This window comes from Pyxicephalus adspersus, chromosome 2 (genome assembly GCF_032062135.1).
Source record: "Pyxicephalus adspersus chromosome 2, UCB_Pads_2.0, whole genome shotgun sequence".
In the NCBI taxonomy this organism is placed as follows: Eukaryota; Metazoa; Chordata; class Amphibia; order Anura; family Pyxicephalidae; genus Pyxicephalus; species Pyxicephalus adspersus.
The window spans coordinates 108,975,279-108,991,715 of NC_092859.1; the positions used below are offsets into that span (position 1 = coordinate 108,975,279).

Here is a 16,437-nt window from a genome sequence, read left to right on the forward strand (position 1 = left end):
AATTTAACATCAGGTTTGAACTGTCTGTGACGCAAGAAGTTTCAAATGTAGCTCCACCACTAAGTAGTTCCATTTGCATCTAATTCCAAGTATTTGTAATTTTTTATTCTGCCTAACTTGTAGCCTAATTATGCACATCTGTGTGCAAGTGTGTACAAAATGTACTGCACATTTTGGAGAAAAATCCAGTTTAGCAACCAAGGGCTGGCAACATTATATTGCAATAATTTTTAAAGCCGAAGTAACAATTAAGTAAATAAGCAATGTAAATACTGTTCTTTAAAATATGAGCTATGCACTACATTACCTTTTTAGTGATCATTCTCTGGTACATAAGAGGTAATGAGAAAATGGTTGGAAGAAAGTTTTTAGTAATATACGGGCATCACTCCAGTCAGCTTTCCAGCCTAAAGCAAACCACTAAATGGAAACACATTCTAAAGAACTTATGAACCACATCACGACCTGGAGCTCTTGGCTAAGTGGCGCTGCTGATTTTAAATAGCCCCTCATTATACAACAAATGTTATATTAATTATTTTAATACTAAGCTAGTTCTTCTCTGTCAGGATGCCAATCTGAGCCACATTTAAAATACATTCTCTGAAGGCAGAAAAATATATAATTCCACATTTAATTTTTATGAATAAAACTGGATATTTTGTCATTTCTGTTCACACAGGAAAGAACGGTGTGAGAGGAGCCTTGCAAGCAAATCTAGTAATTTCATTTTGGGTCAAGGAGGAAAGAAGGGCATATTGGAGTTTTACTTCCCTGTTTGTAAAATGAATTAAAATTAATTGAGTGACTATAAAATGCCTTCCCAGATCATTTAAACTAGTAGTAAAATGTGCTGGTCATCTCAGCTGAAAAATGCAGGGCCGTTGGCAGGTAATTTATTGGGTGTCTGTATAAGTTTAACATTTTGACAGTGAGAGTGCACTGCAGTTTTTATGCAATGGGAATCAATCATTGCAGGAACCAGGAAGATTTTAAAAAAGTTTGTTCAAAGGTGAAATGATTTTCTGCATGTGTAAATCTACCAATTATGACTGTAAAGGCATTAAAATACAGTATATGATTAAGACATAATACTTTATTAACAGCAATCCTGAAACTGATGTGAACATTAGGATACAATGTGTTCATTGTAAAGGCTCTTACAGGCAGATGCTGATGCATTTAGAGACCAAAGTTTCCAGTCAGTAGACTATTAGCCACCAATTGATCACTTTCCCTATACTGTACATCTGAACGTATCAATTCAAGACACTTCTGGCAGCCAGTTTTCTCTAAAACTCTATGGATAGAAGTGTGCATTTTTGTAATCGAATGTAGATGGCTGATTATTATGCACCAGAAAAATTGTAAATGCACCACTTTACAAAAGACTATCTGAAAAAGACCTAAAAGAATAAAATGAAGATGTCCTCCAATTTGCAGGGTATGTCCTTTATAGAGAGATTTCGCATTACATTTTGTCCTGAATATCCATTAGAAAACAGAAAGAAATCTGTACAAGGTTAGGGGAATTACAAATAATTACAGGGAAATATTACAGTTTTTACAAGAATTGGTGTCTCTATTGGAAGATTCAGCCTCCCCTTTTGTCAATGACAACTAACATTTGCGTTTCACTATCCCTCCCTCCCAGTGAGAATAGTCACATAAGGACAAATAGAGAAAATCTCCCCACCAAGGGTACAGGCATCAATGCCAGCTTGACAGGGGTTTTACTCCTTCTAAATTCTATCCAAAACAAAGACAAGCAAAAGGTTTTGGCTATACATACAATTATTTCATAAAATTGTGGTTGATCAAAGATGGGGAAATCACTGATTCATAGACCCTCCACTCTTTATTACTTGGCTGAAGTATTGATGAAAGGACACAGTCCTACGATTACTCAATTTTATAACATTGAAAAATATGTGATGATTGCCTCCATTGACAATGAGTGTGCACATACCACATGGATAGGCCTATTCATCTACTTTTGGCCATAGGTTATGTTTATACAGATATAGAAATCAGATCAAATAAAGCTTTGTCTATGACTACCATACCATCAGTAATTTCTTTCACTTTGCTCTTTCATATGCAACGGTTTATTGCTATAAGCCAATTTGGTAACATTCTGGTAGTAAAAAAAGGCTGCACAATTTTCCTTGTGTAACTGATGGTACAGTAATGGTTACAGTGCTAAATATGTGGCACAAGTCATGTCAATGCATCTAATTATTAGTTATTATTGGCAGAGACAAAACTTTTTTAGAAGCTATTTCCTCCCTGTGTATTAGCATACAATACACTATTAAGCCACTGATAGTTTCGTCCTAAACAGATCTTCAAATGCTCCAGTGTGAGGACTATGAAAAAGTAATTCCAATACACTGTATAGAAAAAAATGATAACCCACTGAATTACATTTACTGTAATTTTGTATTGTATAAAATGAATATGACAAATTCCATTTATAGACTGAGACGTCAAACATCTCTATGATAACCACAGAGAGCAAGGAAACTGCAAATGCTACATATCAATGGGAATCGTGGCCCATTTTTTGGTTGAGAAAAAGTCACCCTTTCAGTTCATTATATTTTTTGTAGAGATATTGTAGATACAGAAGAAAACTGTATTGTATATGTTTACTTGCTCCCGTGTTGTAGACAAAAGTATAGGGCATTTTAGTGTAGTTGCTGATGAAATCTGGGTGAAAGAGGGCATAGAGGGGGTTCTGCCTTTAGTGTGACCACATAACCAATTCCAAGAAAAATTCTAAGCACTCCCACCACCCACCACTTCACCAACGATGAAACCAGGGCTGTGGAGCCAGAGTCAGTTCATGAGTGCTGACTGTAGGTGCAATATTTTTGGACTTGGACAGTTCTGGATAAAATTCCTACTGCAGTCAACCGAAGGAAAGAACCAGAAATACTGGTGATTTGGCCTCAATCTCTGTGCAAGAAAGCTGTCCAAAAGTAAAAGTATCTTTGTAAGACTTTACAGATTCAAGATACAATTCCTTGACCCAGTAAAATAAAGACTTATATTTTCCTGTATCTATTTTCATTTCTTTCTGATTTGCTTAAAAGCAAAGACAGCAAGCTAATTTTACCACAAGAATTAGGTGAACTGATTTGCCAGGATTCAAACCCAACATCAGACCAAAAACAGGCCACAGAAAGACAAGTATCTACTATTGTCAACTCATAATAGCTTACTTTTTAAAGCAACTTTTATCAAATTCTAAACCTTTGCTCATCCCAAATGATACCATTGAGTGAACCACACACTCAGATGAACACTGACCTCTGTACAATTTAAAAAGTGTTTTACAATTGATCTTGTAGTTAGCAAAGTACATAGCAGGCAGCATTCCGATTAGCTGCTGTTTGTTGGTGATGGAACTGCCCCAGACAACAACTAGCCAATGTGAATGCTGCTTTTTGTGTACCAAAAAAAAATAGCTTTACAGAAGATGTTTACCTTGCCAACCAAGCAATAGGCAAGATAAAACACTGTGTTTAGCGAGAACTGAGTTCAGCAAACTAAAAGTATTCATTAAACACTGAATGTTTGCCAAACCCAGAAATAGTTAAAGTTGGGCAGATTTGCTCATTACTTTTACGAATATAGATAACCAGTGCCTAATGCTATAATGTAATGTAGTTAAACAATTTGCCCAGCTTTTTCCATATTCTTATTTGTAGACAAATGTCATACAACAATCACCTTTACTGTGGAAAATATGCAGAATAGTAAGTAGTAATCAATGCAATGCAATTACAATATCATAGGAACATTTGTAGTATATTGTTATATTTTATTATATACATTTATGTTACAGAAGCAAATACTGACTTATGTTTTACTCTGTAAAAAGACCAAAACTCAATTTAAAAATCTAAATAAATAAAATGAATTATTTAGGGATCTAATTTTCTTGTACATGTACACAGAGTTTAACAAGGGAAATTCATACAACAATTTGAATTTGGGACACTGTGGAATGAATTGTATGGTGCTCGAACTTAATGACCTGTGCTGTTTTCAAACTCACTAACTATATAAGATTGTAATTCCCAATTTTCAATAGAATAGATTGTCTAATTTTAGAGAAAGTAGCAGCATGGATTCCGCAGTGCGTACAGGCAGCCCAGCTCAATCAGCTGACTTTTATCTCTGTGACTGCAGGTCGCATTATCTCATGAATGAACTGCTATGTAGGTCAGTCTGAATCTCCTTCTAATTGAATGCACATTTTAGGCATGGCATTCATGCTCTAAATATCAAGATCCCAGATAATTGGTAGAGAGAATATATGTTTAACATTGGAAAGATGCAGCTAATATAATCTATTATTTTGATATTTTAATGGTGCACTACACTTTTAAAATATGTATGCTTAACAGTGTACATTAAAGACATTTTCATTATGTGTTCTGCATACAGGCAAAAGCAGTGGAATAGAATGCTAGGTAAGAAATAAGCTCTTTAGGCAACACTAGTGCTATATACCTACAAGAGTTTCTGTATTCATACTGAATATATATATTACAGTGGTAGATGATTCTGCTTTGCAGCCCATCTCTTACTTAACCATAAGCTATGTTTAAAGGTACTACAGGTTGACAATCAAAATTCCGGCAACCTCTGGACCCGAGGAGTGCCAGATTTGGGAAAATTCTGTATTTTGGTTTTTTTTTTTATACTTACCTCCACACAGACCAGCCTTCCTCTCACAGCACCCGGGGACATCTGGCACAGTTCCGGAGAGCAAGCAGCAGGGACGTCTTGTTTATTTAGTTTAGCAAGCAAGACCTAACAGCTCTTTCTGCAGAACAGCGCCATAAAAACATTAATAACAGTAACAGTTTACTGCAGGCCCTGTATTGAAAATGCGATCTGAAATTCATGCCGAGAAACTGAAGGATCCGGATTATCAATGGCCGGATTTTCGATTGTCAACCTGTAAAACACTAAAGTAGGTCTATGGCTTTCCATTTAAAGAAAATATGTCCTGAAATACCTAATTATAAGTAAATCAGCATTTAAAATTTCTCTTCCACCTCCCCTTAACTATTAGCTGTTAATCCTGCTGGTGAAATCTATGTATTATTATGATTAATATTACTACTATTATTATTAATAATAAACAGTATTTATATAGCGCCAACATATTAAACAGCACTGTACATTAAATAGGTGTCTGTGATGTGGTGACAACTATGCTGAACTAAATCTTAATACTGAGCAGATGTGCCACTCTCGTAGTCTGTGCCTGCTTACACTACACTAGGATGAAAATAAATGATGTCACTATTAATTTACAAGCCTACAGCTTGTCAATCAACATTTGACCCGCTCAGTCTTGCCCACTGCTTTCTAGATTGGCAGCATGGCCTCTTTTACTGAAACCCTCCCTTTGTGGGTGGCATTGTTTGCGCGAGGGAGAGTGTAGCGCACAGATTAAGAGGGATCTGGCTCAACCAAGGAAGTTTTTTTTTTGTTCAATGTTTTACTGCTATCGGAAGTTAAGATTTAGGAACATTTCATAACTTGTTGCCAGATGCAAAGCAATTTGCTGCCATGCACCCAGAGGAAGCAAATTGCACCACAAGTAACACATTTGTATATAGTTGTGACAGCTGTGCAGTACATCATTTTCTGGATCTTTGCTGTGATCTGCCACAGGTGCAGGCAAAAAATGGGTCCCAAACAATCCCATTCACTTGAAGTTGTTGTGATGGCAGTTGAACCTGCAGAGCACTGCAATTCACAGTGAGTCTGCAATAGCCCTTACACTTATTTCCTGCACTGCTGACAATCTTCTACCAAACAGGAAGTGAAAGCAACTCCACAACAGCAAGGTGGACAAAAAATATTTATATTTCTGACTTTTTTCTTGATGTCAAATTTTCCAATACTTCCTGGCTGGTGTTTGCAGGACAAAAAATAAGGGTAAATCCTAAAAACCTGATGGGCGCTTTAAACTTTTGTATGCAAAACAGTGAAACCAAAATTTGGGTTGACATATAATTTAGGAACGTACAGAGTCCACTTGTTAACCTAAACTCTCATACAAAGATGATACTTTAATTACCATTAATTAAAAATTTTTTTTCATAATTCGGGAACACTAAATTGGTGGTGCAGTATATGAAATTCATGTTTTGGCTTGCTTTTATATTAGCTTTAAATATGATACAGTTGCTTGATCTATCACACATACAGAGGATTGGTAGGTGAAAAAAGTAAATGTAGTGCATACGGTTTATTCACTTCTTTGTTCCCACTTCTCTAAATTATAGGTTTTGATGCAAACCACTGCCAGGACCTCCATAACTTTCTTCAATAGTTCTGAGAGTAGGCCCTGCCTAAGAGTACTGGAGAATCTATGATAGTCAGGGTATTGACCAAATCTGACTGCATATTGCTTTGTTCTGAGATTCTAGTGACTTCACCCGCTATTGCAATCCTCTGTTTTTCATCGAAAAAAAGTCTATTCTTTTATGTCCCACTAAATTCAAGTGAACATCAAGCCAAAAACTTTTTTTGCTGCTTTAGGCTTTGTTAGAGATATGGCAGAGGAATTTAGTGTTTTCCCATAAAAGTAAGGAACATTATCATTTATGCAATGAGCAATACTAGCCATGCTGGATCTGTGTTTGCGCTATCCATCTAACCACTCATCCATATACTTCACCATAAGGACCACAGCATGGGGGCTTCTGATTAACAACAATTTTTTTCTATTTTCCATAAACAACATTAATGCACTGGCTTGAAATAAACTGATTGTATTTTTCCCTGACAAATAATACTTAATATTTCAATTGCACTTTATTAATCTCCATCCATCTTTCTTTCAGAAAACATTTAGAGCCGAAAATTTAATAAAGGAGAAACAATAATGCTATGTACTGAAAAAAAATATCTGAGCAACATTAATATTTAAAATAAACAAGGGAGGCAGAATATCAGAAGTATGTGCTGGCTAATGTACTTTGCCAGCGTAACTGAATTTCACAAGACACTAGATAAATGTTTCACTTCGATCTGGATGTATTACTGCATTAACTCTTGAAAGGACAGCCCCGTCTGAATTAATAAGGGAGATGATGGACCTTGTGGGAGTCTCTGGGAATAACTGGCATCGCAACTAGACGCAAGCCAGTTATTAAACTAAGGAATATTATACAGCAGTGTAGTGTTTGCCAGTAATGGCACAGGAACGAGAAGCATTTTTTATGGTGGGACTCTAAGGAAATGATTTATTAAAGTGCGAAGTGCCATAAAGTGCTTTAAAGGTCGGTGAAGTAAGGTGAACATGGACCTGATTTATTGTAGTTCATCCAATCATGTACATTGGAGTAAAGTAAAAATAGAGCGTCTCCTTCACATTATTAAAGGCTTGAAATTAACAAAGGGTAATTTCAGCTTACATTGCTTAGTACACCTGTTATGGAATAAATATGGGGTCTGCCTTGACTGACCTCATGCCAATATTTATAGATAGGTTGGTCTGCTGGAATACAGATAATTTGCCTTTCTGACAATCAGAGTTGGGATTTAGGAGCAATGGGTGTGCCACTATAATGTAGAATTATTATCTTCCCAAGTGTGCCACAAAGGCAAAGAGTGGTAAGGCCACTGGCTTTTAGGTGTCATTACAATGAAGCATTTTGGCCCCTTTTAGATTTGTGTTTGAAAACCACATGGTTGACCACTCCCAGGCTCATACCAAACCACAACGCAAGTTGGTGAATATGTATTGCCTTTGTGTTTGCAGTAGCAGTGTGGTTCTTCCCCAAAATGAGGGAAAGCAACTGCAGAGCCAGAAATAGCATGTTTCTTCCAGAATCTGTGCTGCAACCCAACTGCAACTGCTTGCACAAAGTGGTTCCAAATCACTCTGGTACAGTTGAATATTGAGTATGCACTACAACACTATGGTTTACAGCAAGTCTAAAAGGGGCCTAACAAAGAATCTAGAGACAAAAGCCCAAATGTTTGTATTTGCTTTCTTTATATTCAAAAAGAACAAAAATTATTATGTGAGTAAAGCAGTAATATATTGGACAATAAAGATAGCATTTTTTCATTAACAGTAAACAAAAAAGCAATAAAAAATTTAAACCAGCAGCAAATTTCTAGCCCTGACACAAAGTAGAGAAAAAGGAAAGTCATATACATCAGGTGGATCTGATCAGCATATTCATGCAATGGAAATCCTGTGCATTGTCCTCTTAAATGTGAAGCACCATGCTCTGAATAACACCGCCATCAAAATGATTGGCAGAAAAAAAGCAGCAATGTGTACAGAGAAACATGCACTGTAAAATAAAAACCGAATCCAGTGCTAGATCATTTCTGCCTTTATATATGGCAAGTCGCTCATGTTTAATGTGGTGACAACACTGTGCGGTGCTGTTTCTCTTCCTGGTCAGTATGCTCTGGTTCCAATGTGTAATCAAAGTTGTTAACAGCTGTAAGCAATTACACAATTAAACATTCATTCCTACAGAAGAGATGTAAGTACAGCAGATTTTTCTCTATAAGTAAAATTATACCTTTTGTTTAAAGGGAAACTATGGTGCTTTTTTTTGAAGGCATCCATGTGGAAGCAGAAATGATATAATCAATGAGTGTTTTATTAATTTAAATTTATTTGACTATTGGATTTGTTTCAAGCTTACTAATGGTGTACAAAAGGTTTGCTGTTCCCTTTCTCCGTCTCAGTGTACAATGACAGGGGGTTGTTTTAATAAAAGAAATAGAATTGGGTATGAATGACTATCAGGTATGAATGACAATCAGCCTTTAACCTTCACCATCTGCTGGTCCTTACTCAGCACTGCAGCTCAGGTCTCTGCTGTGCACACCTGCTCTCATTAGTAGACTTTAAACCAAGGCCGGCATCTGTCTGATTAAAAGGTTTGTCTGTTTGCTCATGCCCTGGCTAGAGATCTGTCTGTCTCTGAATTCTGTCTAACCATTAATACCTCAGATTATTCTTGTGTATGTAGCTTGTCTGTGCTTATTCTGATCATCAGCTCATTACATCTGCTATTGTCCATCATTGCTCCATTAACCCATCTGGAACCTGAACTCTATTTGTCTGTGCCTGATGTAGCTTTCAGTCTACTTACTCTGCTACGGTAAATCTGTCTGTGGACTGGCTCTGCTCTACCCTCCGTCCAGCAACTGGCAAGACCGGCCCTACCAAACTTTGTGCTGTCAACCAGAAATAATACAATTTCTTTTGACTTTTGAATGAAAACTGTAATAACAGAAAGAAATTTATGATGTTCAACAAGGAGAATTTACTTTGTATAACTAATCACAAGGAAATCTGAACAAAAGTTAGCAAAGTTTAGTCTCCAATACTAAGCTAAGTGAACTATCCCTTTGGTGATGTAAGGGGATAATTTCATATGAACAGCCTAAACTGTATTAGTATTTAACCCCAACGTGTCCCATACCAATAACAGTTTTTGAACATGGACTGCAGGTATGACAGTTGAAACCACTTGATTACAATGGACAACTTTTTAGACTTGGCGGTAATTACCGCTATATGAGCATAAAAAAGTGGTAGCCTTCTAGGACTAAGAAAATAATAAAGAATTTATATTTTTTAATAAAACAATGTGTGTAGAACACCCAGTAAAAACACTATACCAGAGGAATTAAAGCCATTTGTTAACAGCAGTGTCTAGTCTCAGGTGTTTCAGTATGAAAATGGGACATTCTATATCGGCAGATGAAAAGAATGGTCCTCCGCGACCAATTAAATAGAGTCCTTTACTGCTTAATAGCAGTTTCTCTTGTAGAAAAAAAAAAATGGTGATAAAAGATAATGCGGAGCTGGGCTACAGAAATGGAGTGGGTAATGCTTAATCCACACTGTAACTGCCTTGCTGTTCCTTCTCAGGAGACTCTTTATAACATGTGCTGTCACTAGACTGTCATTGGAGGGATAAACCCTGAAGCTAGCCAGTAGCCAGAGCTCATACGAGTCACATAGTTCTTCAGTGTCTTGTCCAGGAGATTGACAAGTGGAAGACATAAACAGGCAAATGGTTCCATACCCTTGTCACTGCAAAAAGAACTAAATGCTATGGGCAATTCCAAGATTCATTTCAGCTACCAAAAATATACTTTGACAGCAAAGACAGCAAAGACTGGAAAAAAATCACCTGAATATTTCTAAAGAAATCATAAAACTTGTTGCATATATATGAAAACATACAGCTGCACAACTGTACTCATGTCTTCAGGTAGCCGATTCAGATATATGTTGAAATGTTATTTATAACATTTGAATCACTGCCTGGTTGGCATACCTTGGAGTCAGTCTGATCTCCAGGGATTTAAGTTACATCTCAGGGCTTATGGCCAAAATCTCAGGATCACACATCCCAGTATCCCTTACTCCATGTGTTTCTTTCCACTCTTTGTATTACTAACACCCATCTGTTGACATTTAGCTGAGCTTTAACACTGATAAATCTGAAAATTAAACTATTATAACTAATGTTTATTTTATTAGTGATACAGCTATTTATATATGTATATACTGTTGTAGATATATAACATTTACTGGTCAAAGAAAGTAAAGCTTCTTAATATGAGATGTCTGTATTAACAAAACAACATATGTCCTCTTTTGAGGGATCTGGACAGCAAAAACAGACTGGGATGAGAAATTGCATCATGCAGCATTAGTAATCAAAATTTAGGCTAGTAAACTTTATAGCTACAAAAAACTGCATATGGTCAAGGTGCAATTTGATCATTCTAGATGTCAACAGCCTCTTTAAATTGGCCATGCATATTGGCCAGCCTGTTCCTTTAGCTAGCAAAGACCTACAGGAGTGATGCGATTCTGTATGGCCAGGGCCCAAACATGTGCATTTATGTAAAAGCTGCCAACAAGATCAAGATGCGGCAACCTTTGTGCAGTCTCCATTTCCATTCCAAAAGGAAGAAATAATGGGAAAATATTCCCTGTGGTGAACAAACTACATTCACAAAACTGCAGCCAAGTATCAAGCCCAGGCTAATATCCGTAGCTTGGTGTGTCTAATATAGAAGGATACAACAGCTGTCTGATATATATTGAGAAAATCCACAGCCTGTAAAGAGAGCTGAACTTAAATTTCCAATGACCTAAAAATTGGACCAAATCGGAGTTTAAGTGTTATTTATGGTGACTCTGCTTTTCAAAATGCCAAACCACAACTGTTTCAACTTTTCAGAAGTTTATATATTTCTACCGATAAGCAGTGGCTGAAGCTTATCTTTATACAGTTAGGTCAATGGCTTTGCATTCCCCATCACATGAACATTTCCAAGTTTTTGGAGTGGGCAAGAACAGATTCTTGGGATAACACCTATGCCTAGGACTGTACTTAACAAAGATCTGACCTGAAAACTGTCTAAAATCTGACCATTTTTCTATAAAGATTTGTTCTTCCACATTCTCACAATTTCATATTTGTTTTCAAAGTAGATTTGTACAACAAAATAGCATTAAACATTTGCCTAATAGAAACGTCATTAGGGAAGGTTTAGTCAGTAGCGCTCCATCATGGTATAGTGGTTTACTGCCCTCTTCATCGTGTTTATAAAGGTAATGTTGGTTTTTCACCCATTTATCCATAGCACAATATTCCAACTTTTCCCCAATTTGGAGTAATGTCTTGAGGAATTTTAGCCCATGTCTCATCCTTGTCAGGTAACCCTCCTTCACCTATTTAGCCAAGGGTATGTGTTTTTTTTGTTGTTTATATATGTTCTCTTTTTATTTATTAATAATTACTCAAGATTCACCCAAACTACAGGAAAATCACCACTTTTGTTCTTTCAAAATTCAGCTAATATTTGACCTGGCAAGATCCAATTTAATGACCAAAGGTTGCATAATATGGGATCTTGGGAGACATTCTTGACAAATTCCATGGAATCTTACAGAGGCAAGTGTACCTATTTATTTACTAGATGAATTTCACCAGTGAATCCTTGATAAATTGGTAAATAACCCCCTAAAATTGCAAAACTTGCCCTTGTTTTGTTTCTTTTAATATACACAATAGATGAAAAAAAAATCAATAGAGTTGAAAGAACCACATATCAACCATAATTGATATAATAAATTGTATGCATTCAGATTAAAACAAAGAGAGATCATATTGTCTGACAGTGAAATAATGCCAAAAGGTGCTAGAAACATTGAACACAACCTTAATGTGAATGCTTTTATCACAAAGGCAGTGTTCCTCTATATTTCAATGACAAAAAGCAGATAAGAGCCCTCACCCTTTGTTGATATATTGTACAGATCTAGACAATGTATTATCTGAGGACTGTTTGGAATCAAGTTTTTTTTTTCCTCACTTCCATTTTCCTGCTTTCATTCCCTTGAGTGGCTGCTACCATAAATAGCTATCTGTGATCAGGAGGCAGAAAGCTCCTAATCAATGGCAGAATGTAGGCATCCACCTGTGATGAGGTGTCGGTGGAATTTTCAAAATCATGATGGTCTCGTTAATGCTCAACACCTCGTTTTTTTCTCCCTGTTTATCAAATAGCAATTTTTTTTTGAGAGGGCCTAAAAAAATAGTTATAGTAGTAAATTGTACAGGTAATGACAGAGGTAAAATATTATCTATTTAAGAGGGATAGTACAGGAACGGAATATATTTTTTTCAAGAGCCAGGCGATTCACAAACAATATAAGGAAAAGAAGTAAAAATCAGGTAGCATATATACCTGTTACCACTTTTTGACTGGAGGTGCACTTTAAAAAAAAGGTTTATTGGCATTGTGCTTCTGGGATATCATGACAGCTTCCATGACCAGAGTGCGTTTTTGGCAGGGTGCCTCCTTAAAGAAATGTTTTTAAGGTCAAAATGTCATGCCAACCCCTAAATACTTATGGGTAGTAATATATATAAGAACTTCAAATTAGAAAAGTATATGTGTTCTTATATTACATCAGGAGTCTCATCAACTGACACATTCCCCACTTCTACCATAAAGCCCCTGCTGCTCTTGTAAGGATTTCTCACCAACTGCTGCTTGAACACACAGTAGTCCAAGATACTTTGGGAACTAAAATCCATTACTTAACTCAGAAAGCCCCCTTTGGCTGCCAGTTTAATCACCTAAGGAAAGAATCCCAGTTAACCCCCAAAACCTAAGAGGAGACTGGCAACAACATTACCGATAATCCCCCTATCCTGGAAACTAATATGAGTACTATGGATACAAGATTTAGTGGGAACTTTCTTTCCAACTTCCATTCCAGTCACTGCAAAAGCCTCAAAATGTTGATATGGAAATAAATTGTAATCCTATTTTTTAGCCATTTGCTTGCAGTAGCATTTCCAAGTAGATTTTTAAGACATCCAGGGGCAGTTTGCCTCCTAACTACCTCTACAGACTTGACTGGAACAACTTTTGGAAGTGTCTTAAGTGTTGCAAGTTTTTTTAAATTGTTTTCTGGCATTCTGGAGGACTGGAGAAGCAGAAAGAAAAAGTAAAAGCAAACACCTGCATGATACCTGAAAAGTCTAGCGCTTACCTCCTGTTACCACTCTCAGATGCCTACTGGCAAACACCACCTTTTAACAAATACAAATATACAATTAAGGAATCTTTTCTGTTTTTTTTTTCTAAAACTATAAACTTCATTATGACCACCCAGTCATTGCTGCTGAAACCACCTTAAAGTGTATAATATTTTTCTAAAAGTTTGGGAGAGTGTCAAAGGAAGTATTAAAGCCTTGTCAGCGAAGTGATAGGCCCTTTGTGCTCATAATGCAAGATGTCATTACATGGATAATCAGAACTGACAGGTAAAGCAGTGAGGGGGCATCAAAAATACATTCAGCACTACTGTACTAGTGGAGCTACCCATTTTCTTTTTTTGCAACCATGAGCACGTTTGTTTAGAAAAGAGTAGAACTGATTGGAAAGTGAAGTGAAGGGGGAACATTACAAGTGTGTGTGTGTCTGCCCAAATTACAATGGTGGATCTTACATTAACTATTCACTTTTTCTTTTTTGTTTGTATAAATATAAGTTGTTTGGCTCTTGCATGCTGATTTCAGTATAAGACTGATTGGAATTCTAAATAAATTTTCCCATTAACAATAAAATATTACTTATTTCATTTTTTGCATGTTATTTTAATATTCTTTCCTAAAGAAGTACCTATACATACATACAAAATACAACAAAGTGACCTTTACATTTTTGTGTGTTTGTGTATTCCTTTAACAATACATATAACACTTCTGTGCTCAAATAAACTATGATAAATCCCCTAATACATCTAATCAGATTAGATCAGCTTTGTGCACTTTCCATAAACAAGCTGCAACAAGACTCACATACCACGACAAAGCAATCACATCTCAAATGGATACACAAAATGGAGGGGAAAGGACTGTGGAATTTCATTGTAATAGAAGAGATAATGCCTGAGGCCTTGCTTTCTTTAATCTTAGACTTTCTTGTATTTTCATCTTCTCGGCCCTGACAGCTGTTCCCTCTTTGAGTGCTCCCTTCTTATAGCTGTTCAAATTTTTCTTCTTTCCTAAACCTCTTACTAAAGCTTATCAGACAAATGCAGTAGTGTAACAGAAGGAGGCCCAAACTGTAGCTAGGGGTTTATCAGCAGCATATTTCCATTCGGTACTAACAAACACCATGTTCCTAGGTTAACGTAGACTATAACATCATGCATCCCATTACCTTTTCCATCAGTCCCTCAGTACTCAAGCTCAGGATGAAGAAAAATATTGTAGAAGGCAAATGTCACCACGATGACCAAATACAATGGTAATTTTCCTTGTTTTTTTTATTTTTTTTTACTTTTTATTTATTGTATTACATGGCGTTAGACAACCTATTGGAGTTAAGACAGATCTAAGTGTCTTTGCCCGTAGTTTGCTTTCATTTCCAATGTCTGTTCTGCTTGGAAAGCTTCAGAACTCTTGGGAGGGTAGCATAAGCACTGTATATTCCTGCTGTACAATACTTCTTTTCAGAGAAAGACACTATGGGGGTGAGCTACTAAAGAAATCTAGGCTGTTCACTTACCGTGGTGAATTATCACTTGGTAAAGGGATCATTCACTTAGCTTAGTGAATGCTGTGATAGTTCACTTTGCAAAGAATACCCAATCATGTGCACAAAAATAGAAAAAAAAAGAAACAGGATTTGTTCTTGATGGATTGGATTGTTTGATGTCAGCAAACTAAGTTGAATCCCTTGCAAGGCGATAATCCAATTTGCTATGTGAACATCTTAAATTCCTATGGCTCAGAGGTAAGTGCTCTGGACTTTGCAGCACTATGTCCCAGGCTCGAATCTCGTCCAGGACACTATCTGCATGGAGTTTGCAAATTCTCCCTGTGTTTGCGTGGGTTTCCTCCCACATTCCAAAAACATGCAGTTAGGTTAATTTGCTTCCCCCAATACTTGATCTTAGACTGTATTAAAGACATATGACTATGGTAGGGACATTAGATTGTGAGCCCATTTGACGGACAGCTAGTGACATGACTATGGTCTTTGTACAGCGCTGTGTAATATGATGGTGCTATATAAATACTGTGTAAAAATAATCTAAGAGGCCAGACATTATTCTTCAGCCAAATCTGTTCTTTTATAGGTACTTGGGATACAACACACTGGCCAGGCACAGGCAAAGAAACATAGCTTTTCCAGGCCAACTGTGGAATGAACAACACCTATTTATATTGACGTGGCGGACAAATAATAAATCACCACTTCTTGGTTTTCCCTTTTTTCTGATTGCCACTTTGTGCCTAAATTTTAAAATAGGGGATCATTTATTTTACGGTGGTGATCACCATACAGTAATTAACCTACACTGGCCATCTGAAGCTTCATTTGCTTGAATGGGACAACTGATGGTCACTTTTTCTAGAAATTGTTGAAATGGATGACAGTGAAAATCGGTGGACATGTAATGCAGCGCTGTGAATCTCCGTTTGATACATCTTTTTCTATTTTTATTGCTCATTTTATATTAAAGTTGTGTGATTCTTTCATATGTAGCATGAGGCATGTTTTAATGAAAATATTACAATAATAATATGTTAAATATTTTTTACCATGTAATAACTGATATTTCTGTATAATACTACCATATGGATGGCCGTTTGGTAATTCTTTGAGGATTCCTTCAGAGTTAGAGCTTGTTCCTGCTTGCTATTTTTAATAAAGGAAGAATATTGTTTTGCATCTCAGTGTGCAGTGTTCCTATTGCCGGTAAAGTTGATTGCTTCGGTAGAGACGAGCTGAGCCAGCACCTGAGATGTGACTGCAGAATGAGAAGTTTGGTCTCACCTGGAGCGGCATGTGAAATATTTTTCTATATTTTGGGTTTTG

At 36.5% G+C, this 16,437-nt stretch overlaps 1 protein-coding gene and 1 long non-coding RNA gene across 23 annotated transcripts in view; one reads left to right on the plus strand and one right to left on the minus strand.

Annotated features, from left to right (window-relative positions):
• The window catches only part of CELF2 (CUGBP Elav-like family member 2), a 320,093-nt gene that overhangs the window by 242,885 nt on the left and 60,771 nt on the right, over nt 1-16,437 (minus strand). The window lies entirely within an intron of this gene.
• Nucleotides 14,491-16,290, plus strand: LOC140322136 (uncharacterized). Its single transcript, XR_011919148.1, has 2 exons — nt 14,491-14,859; nt 15,695-16,290. It is a non-coding gene; the product is annotated as an uncharacterized lncRNA (long non-coding RNA).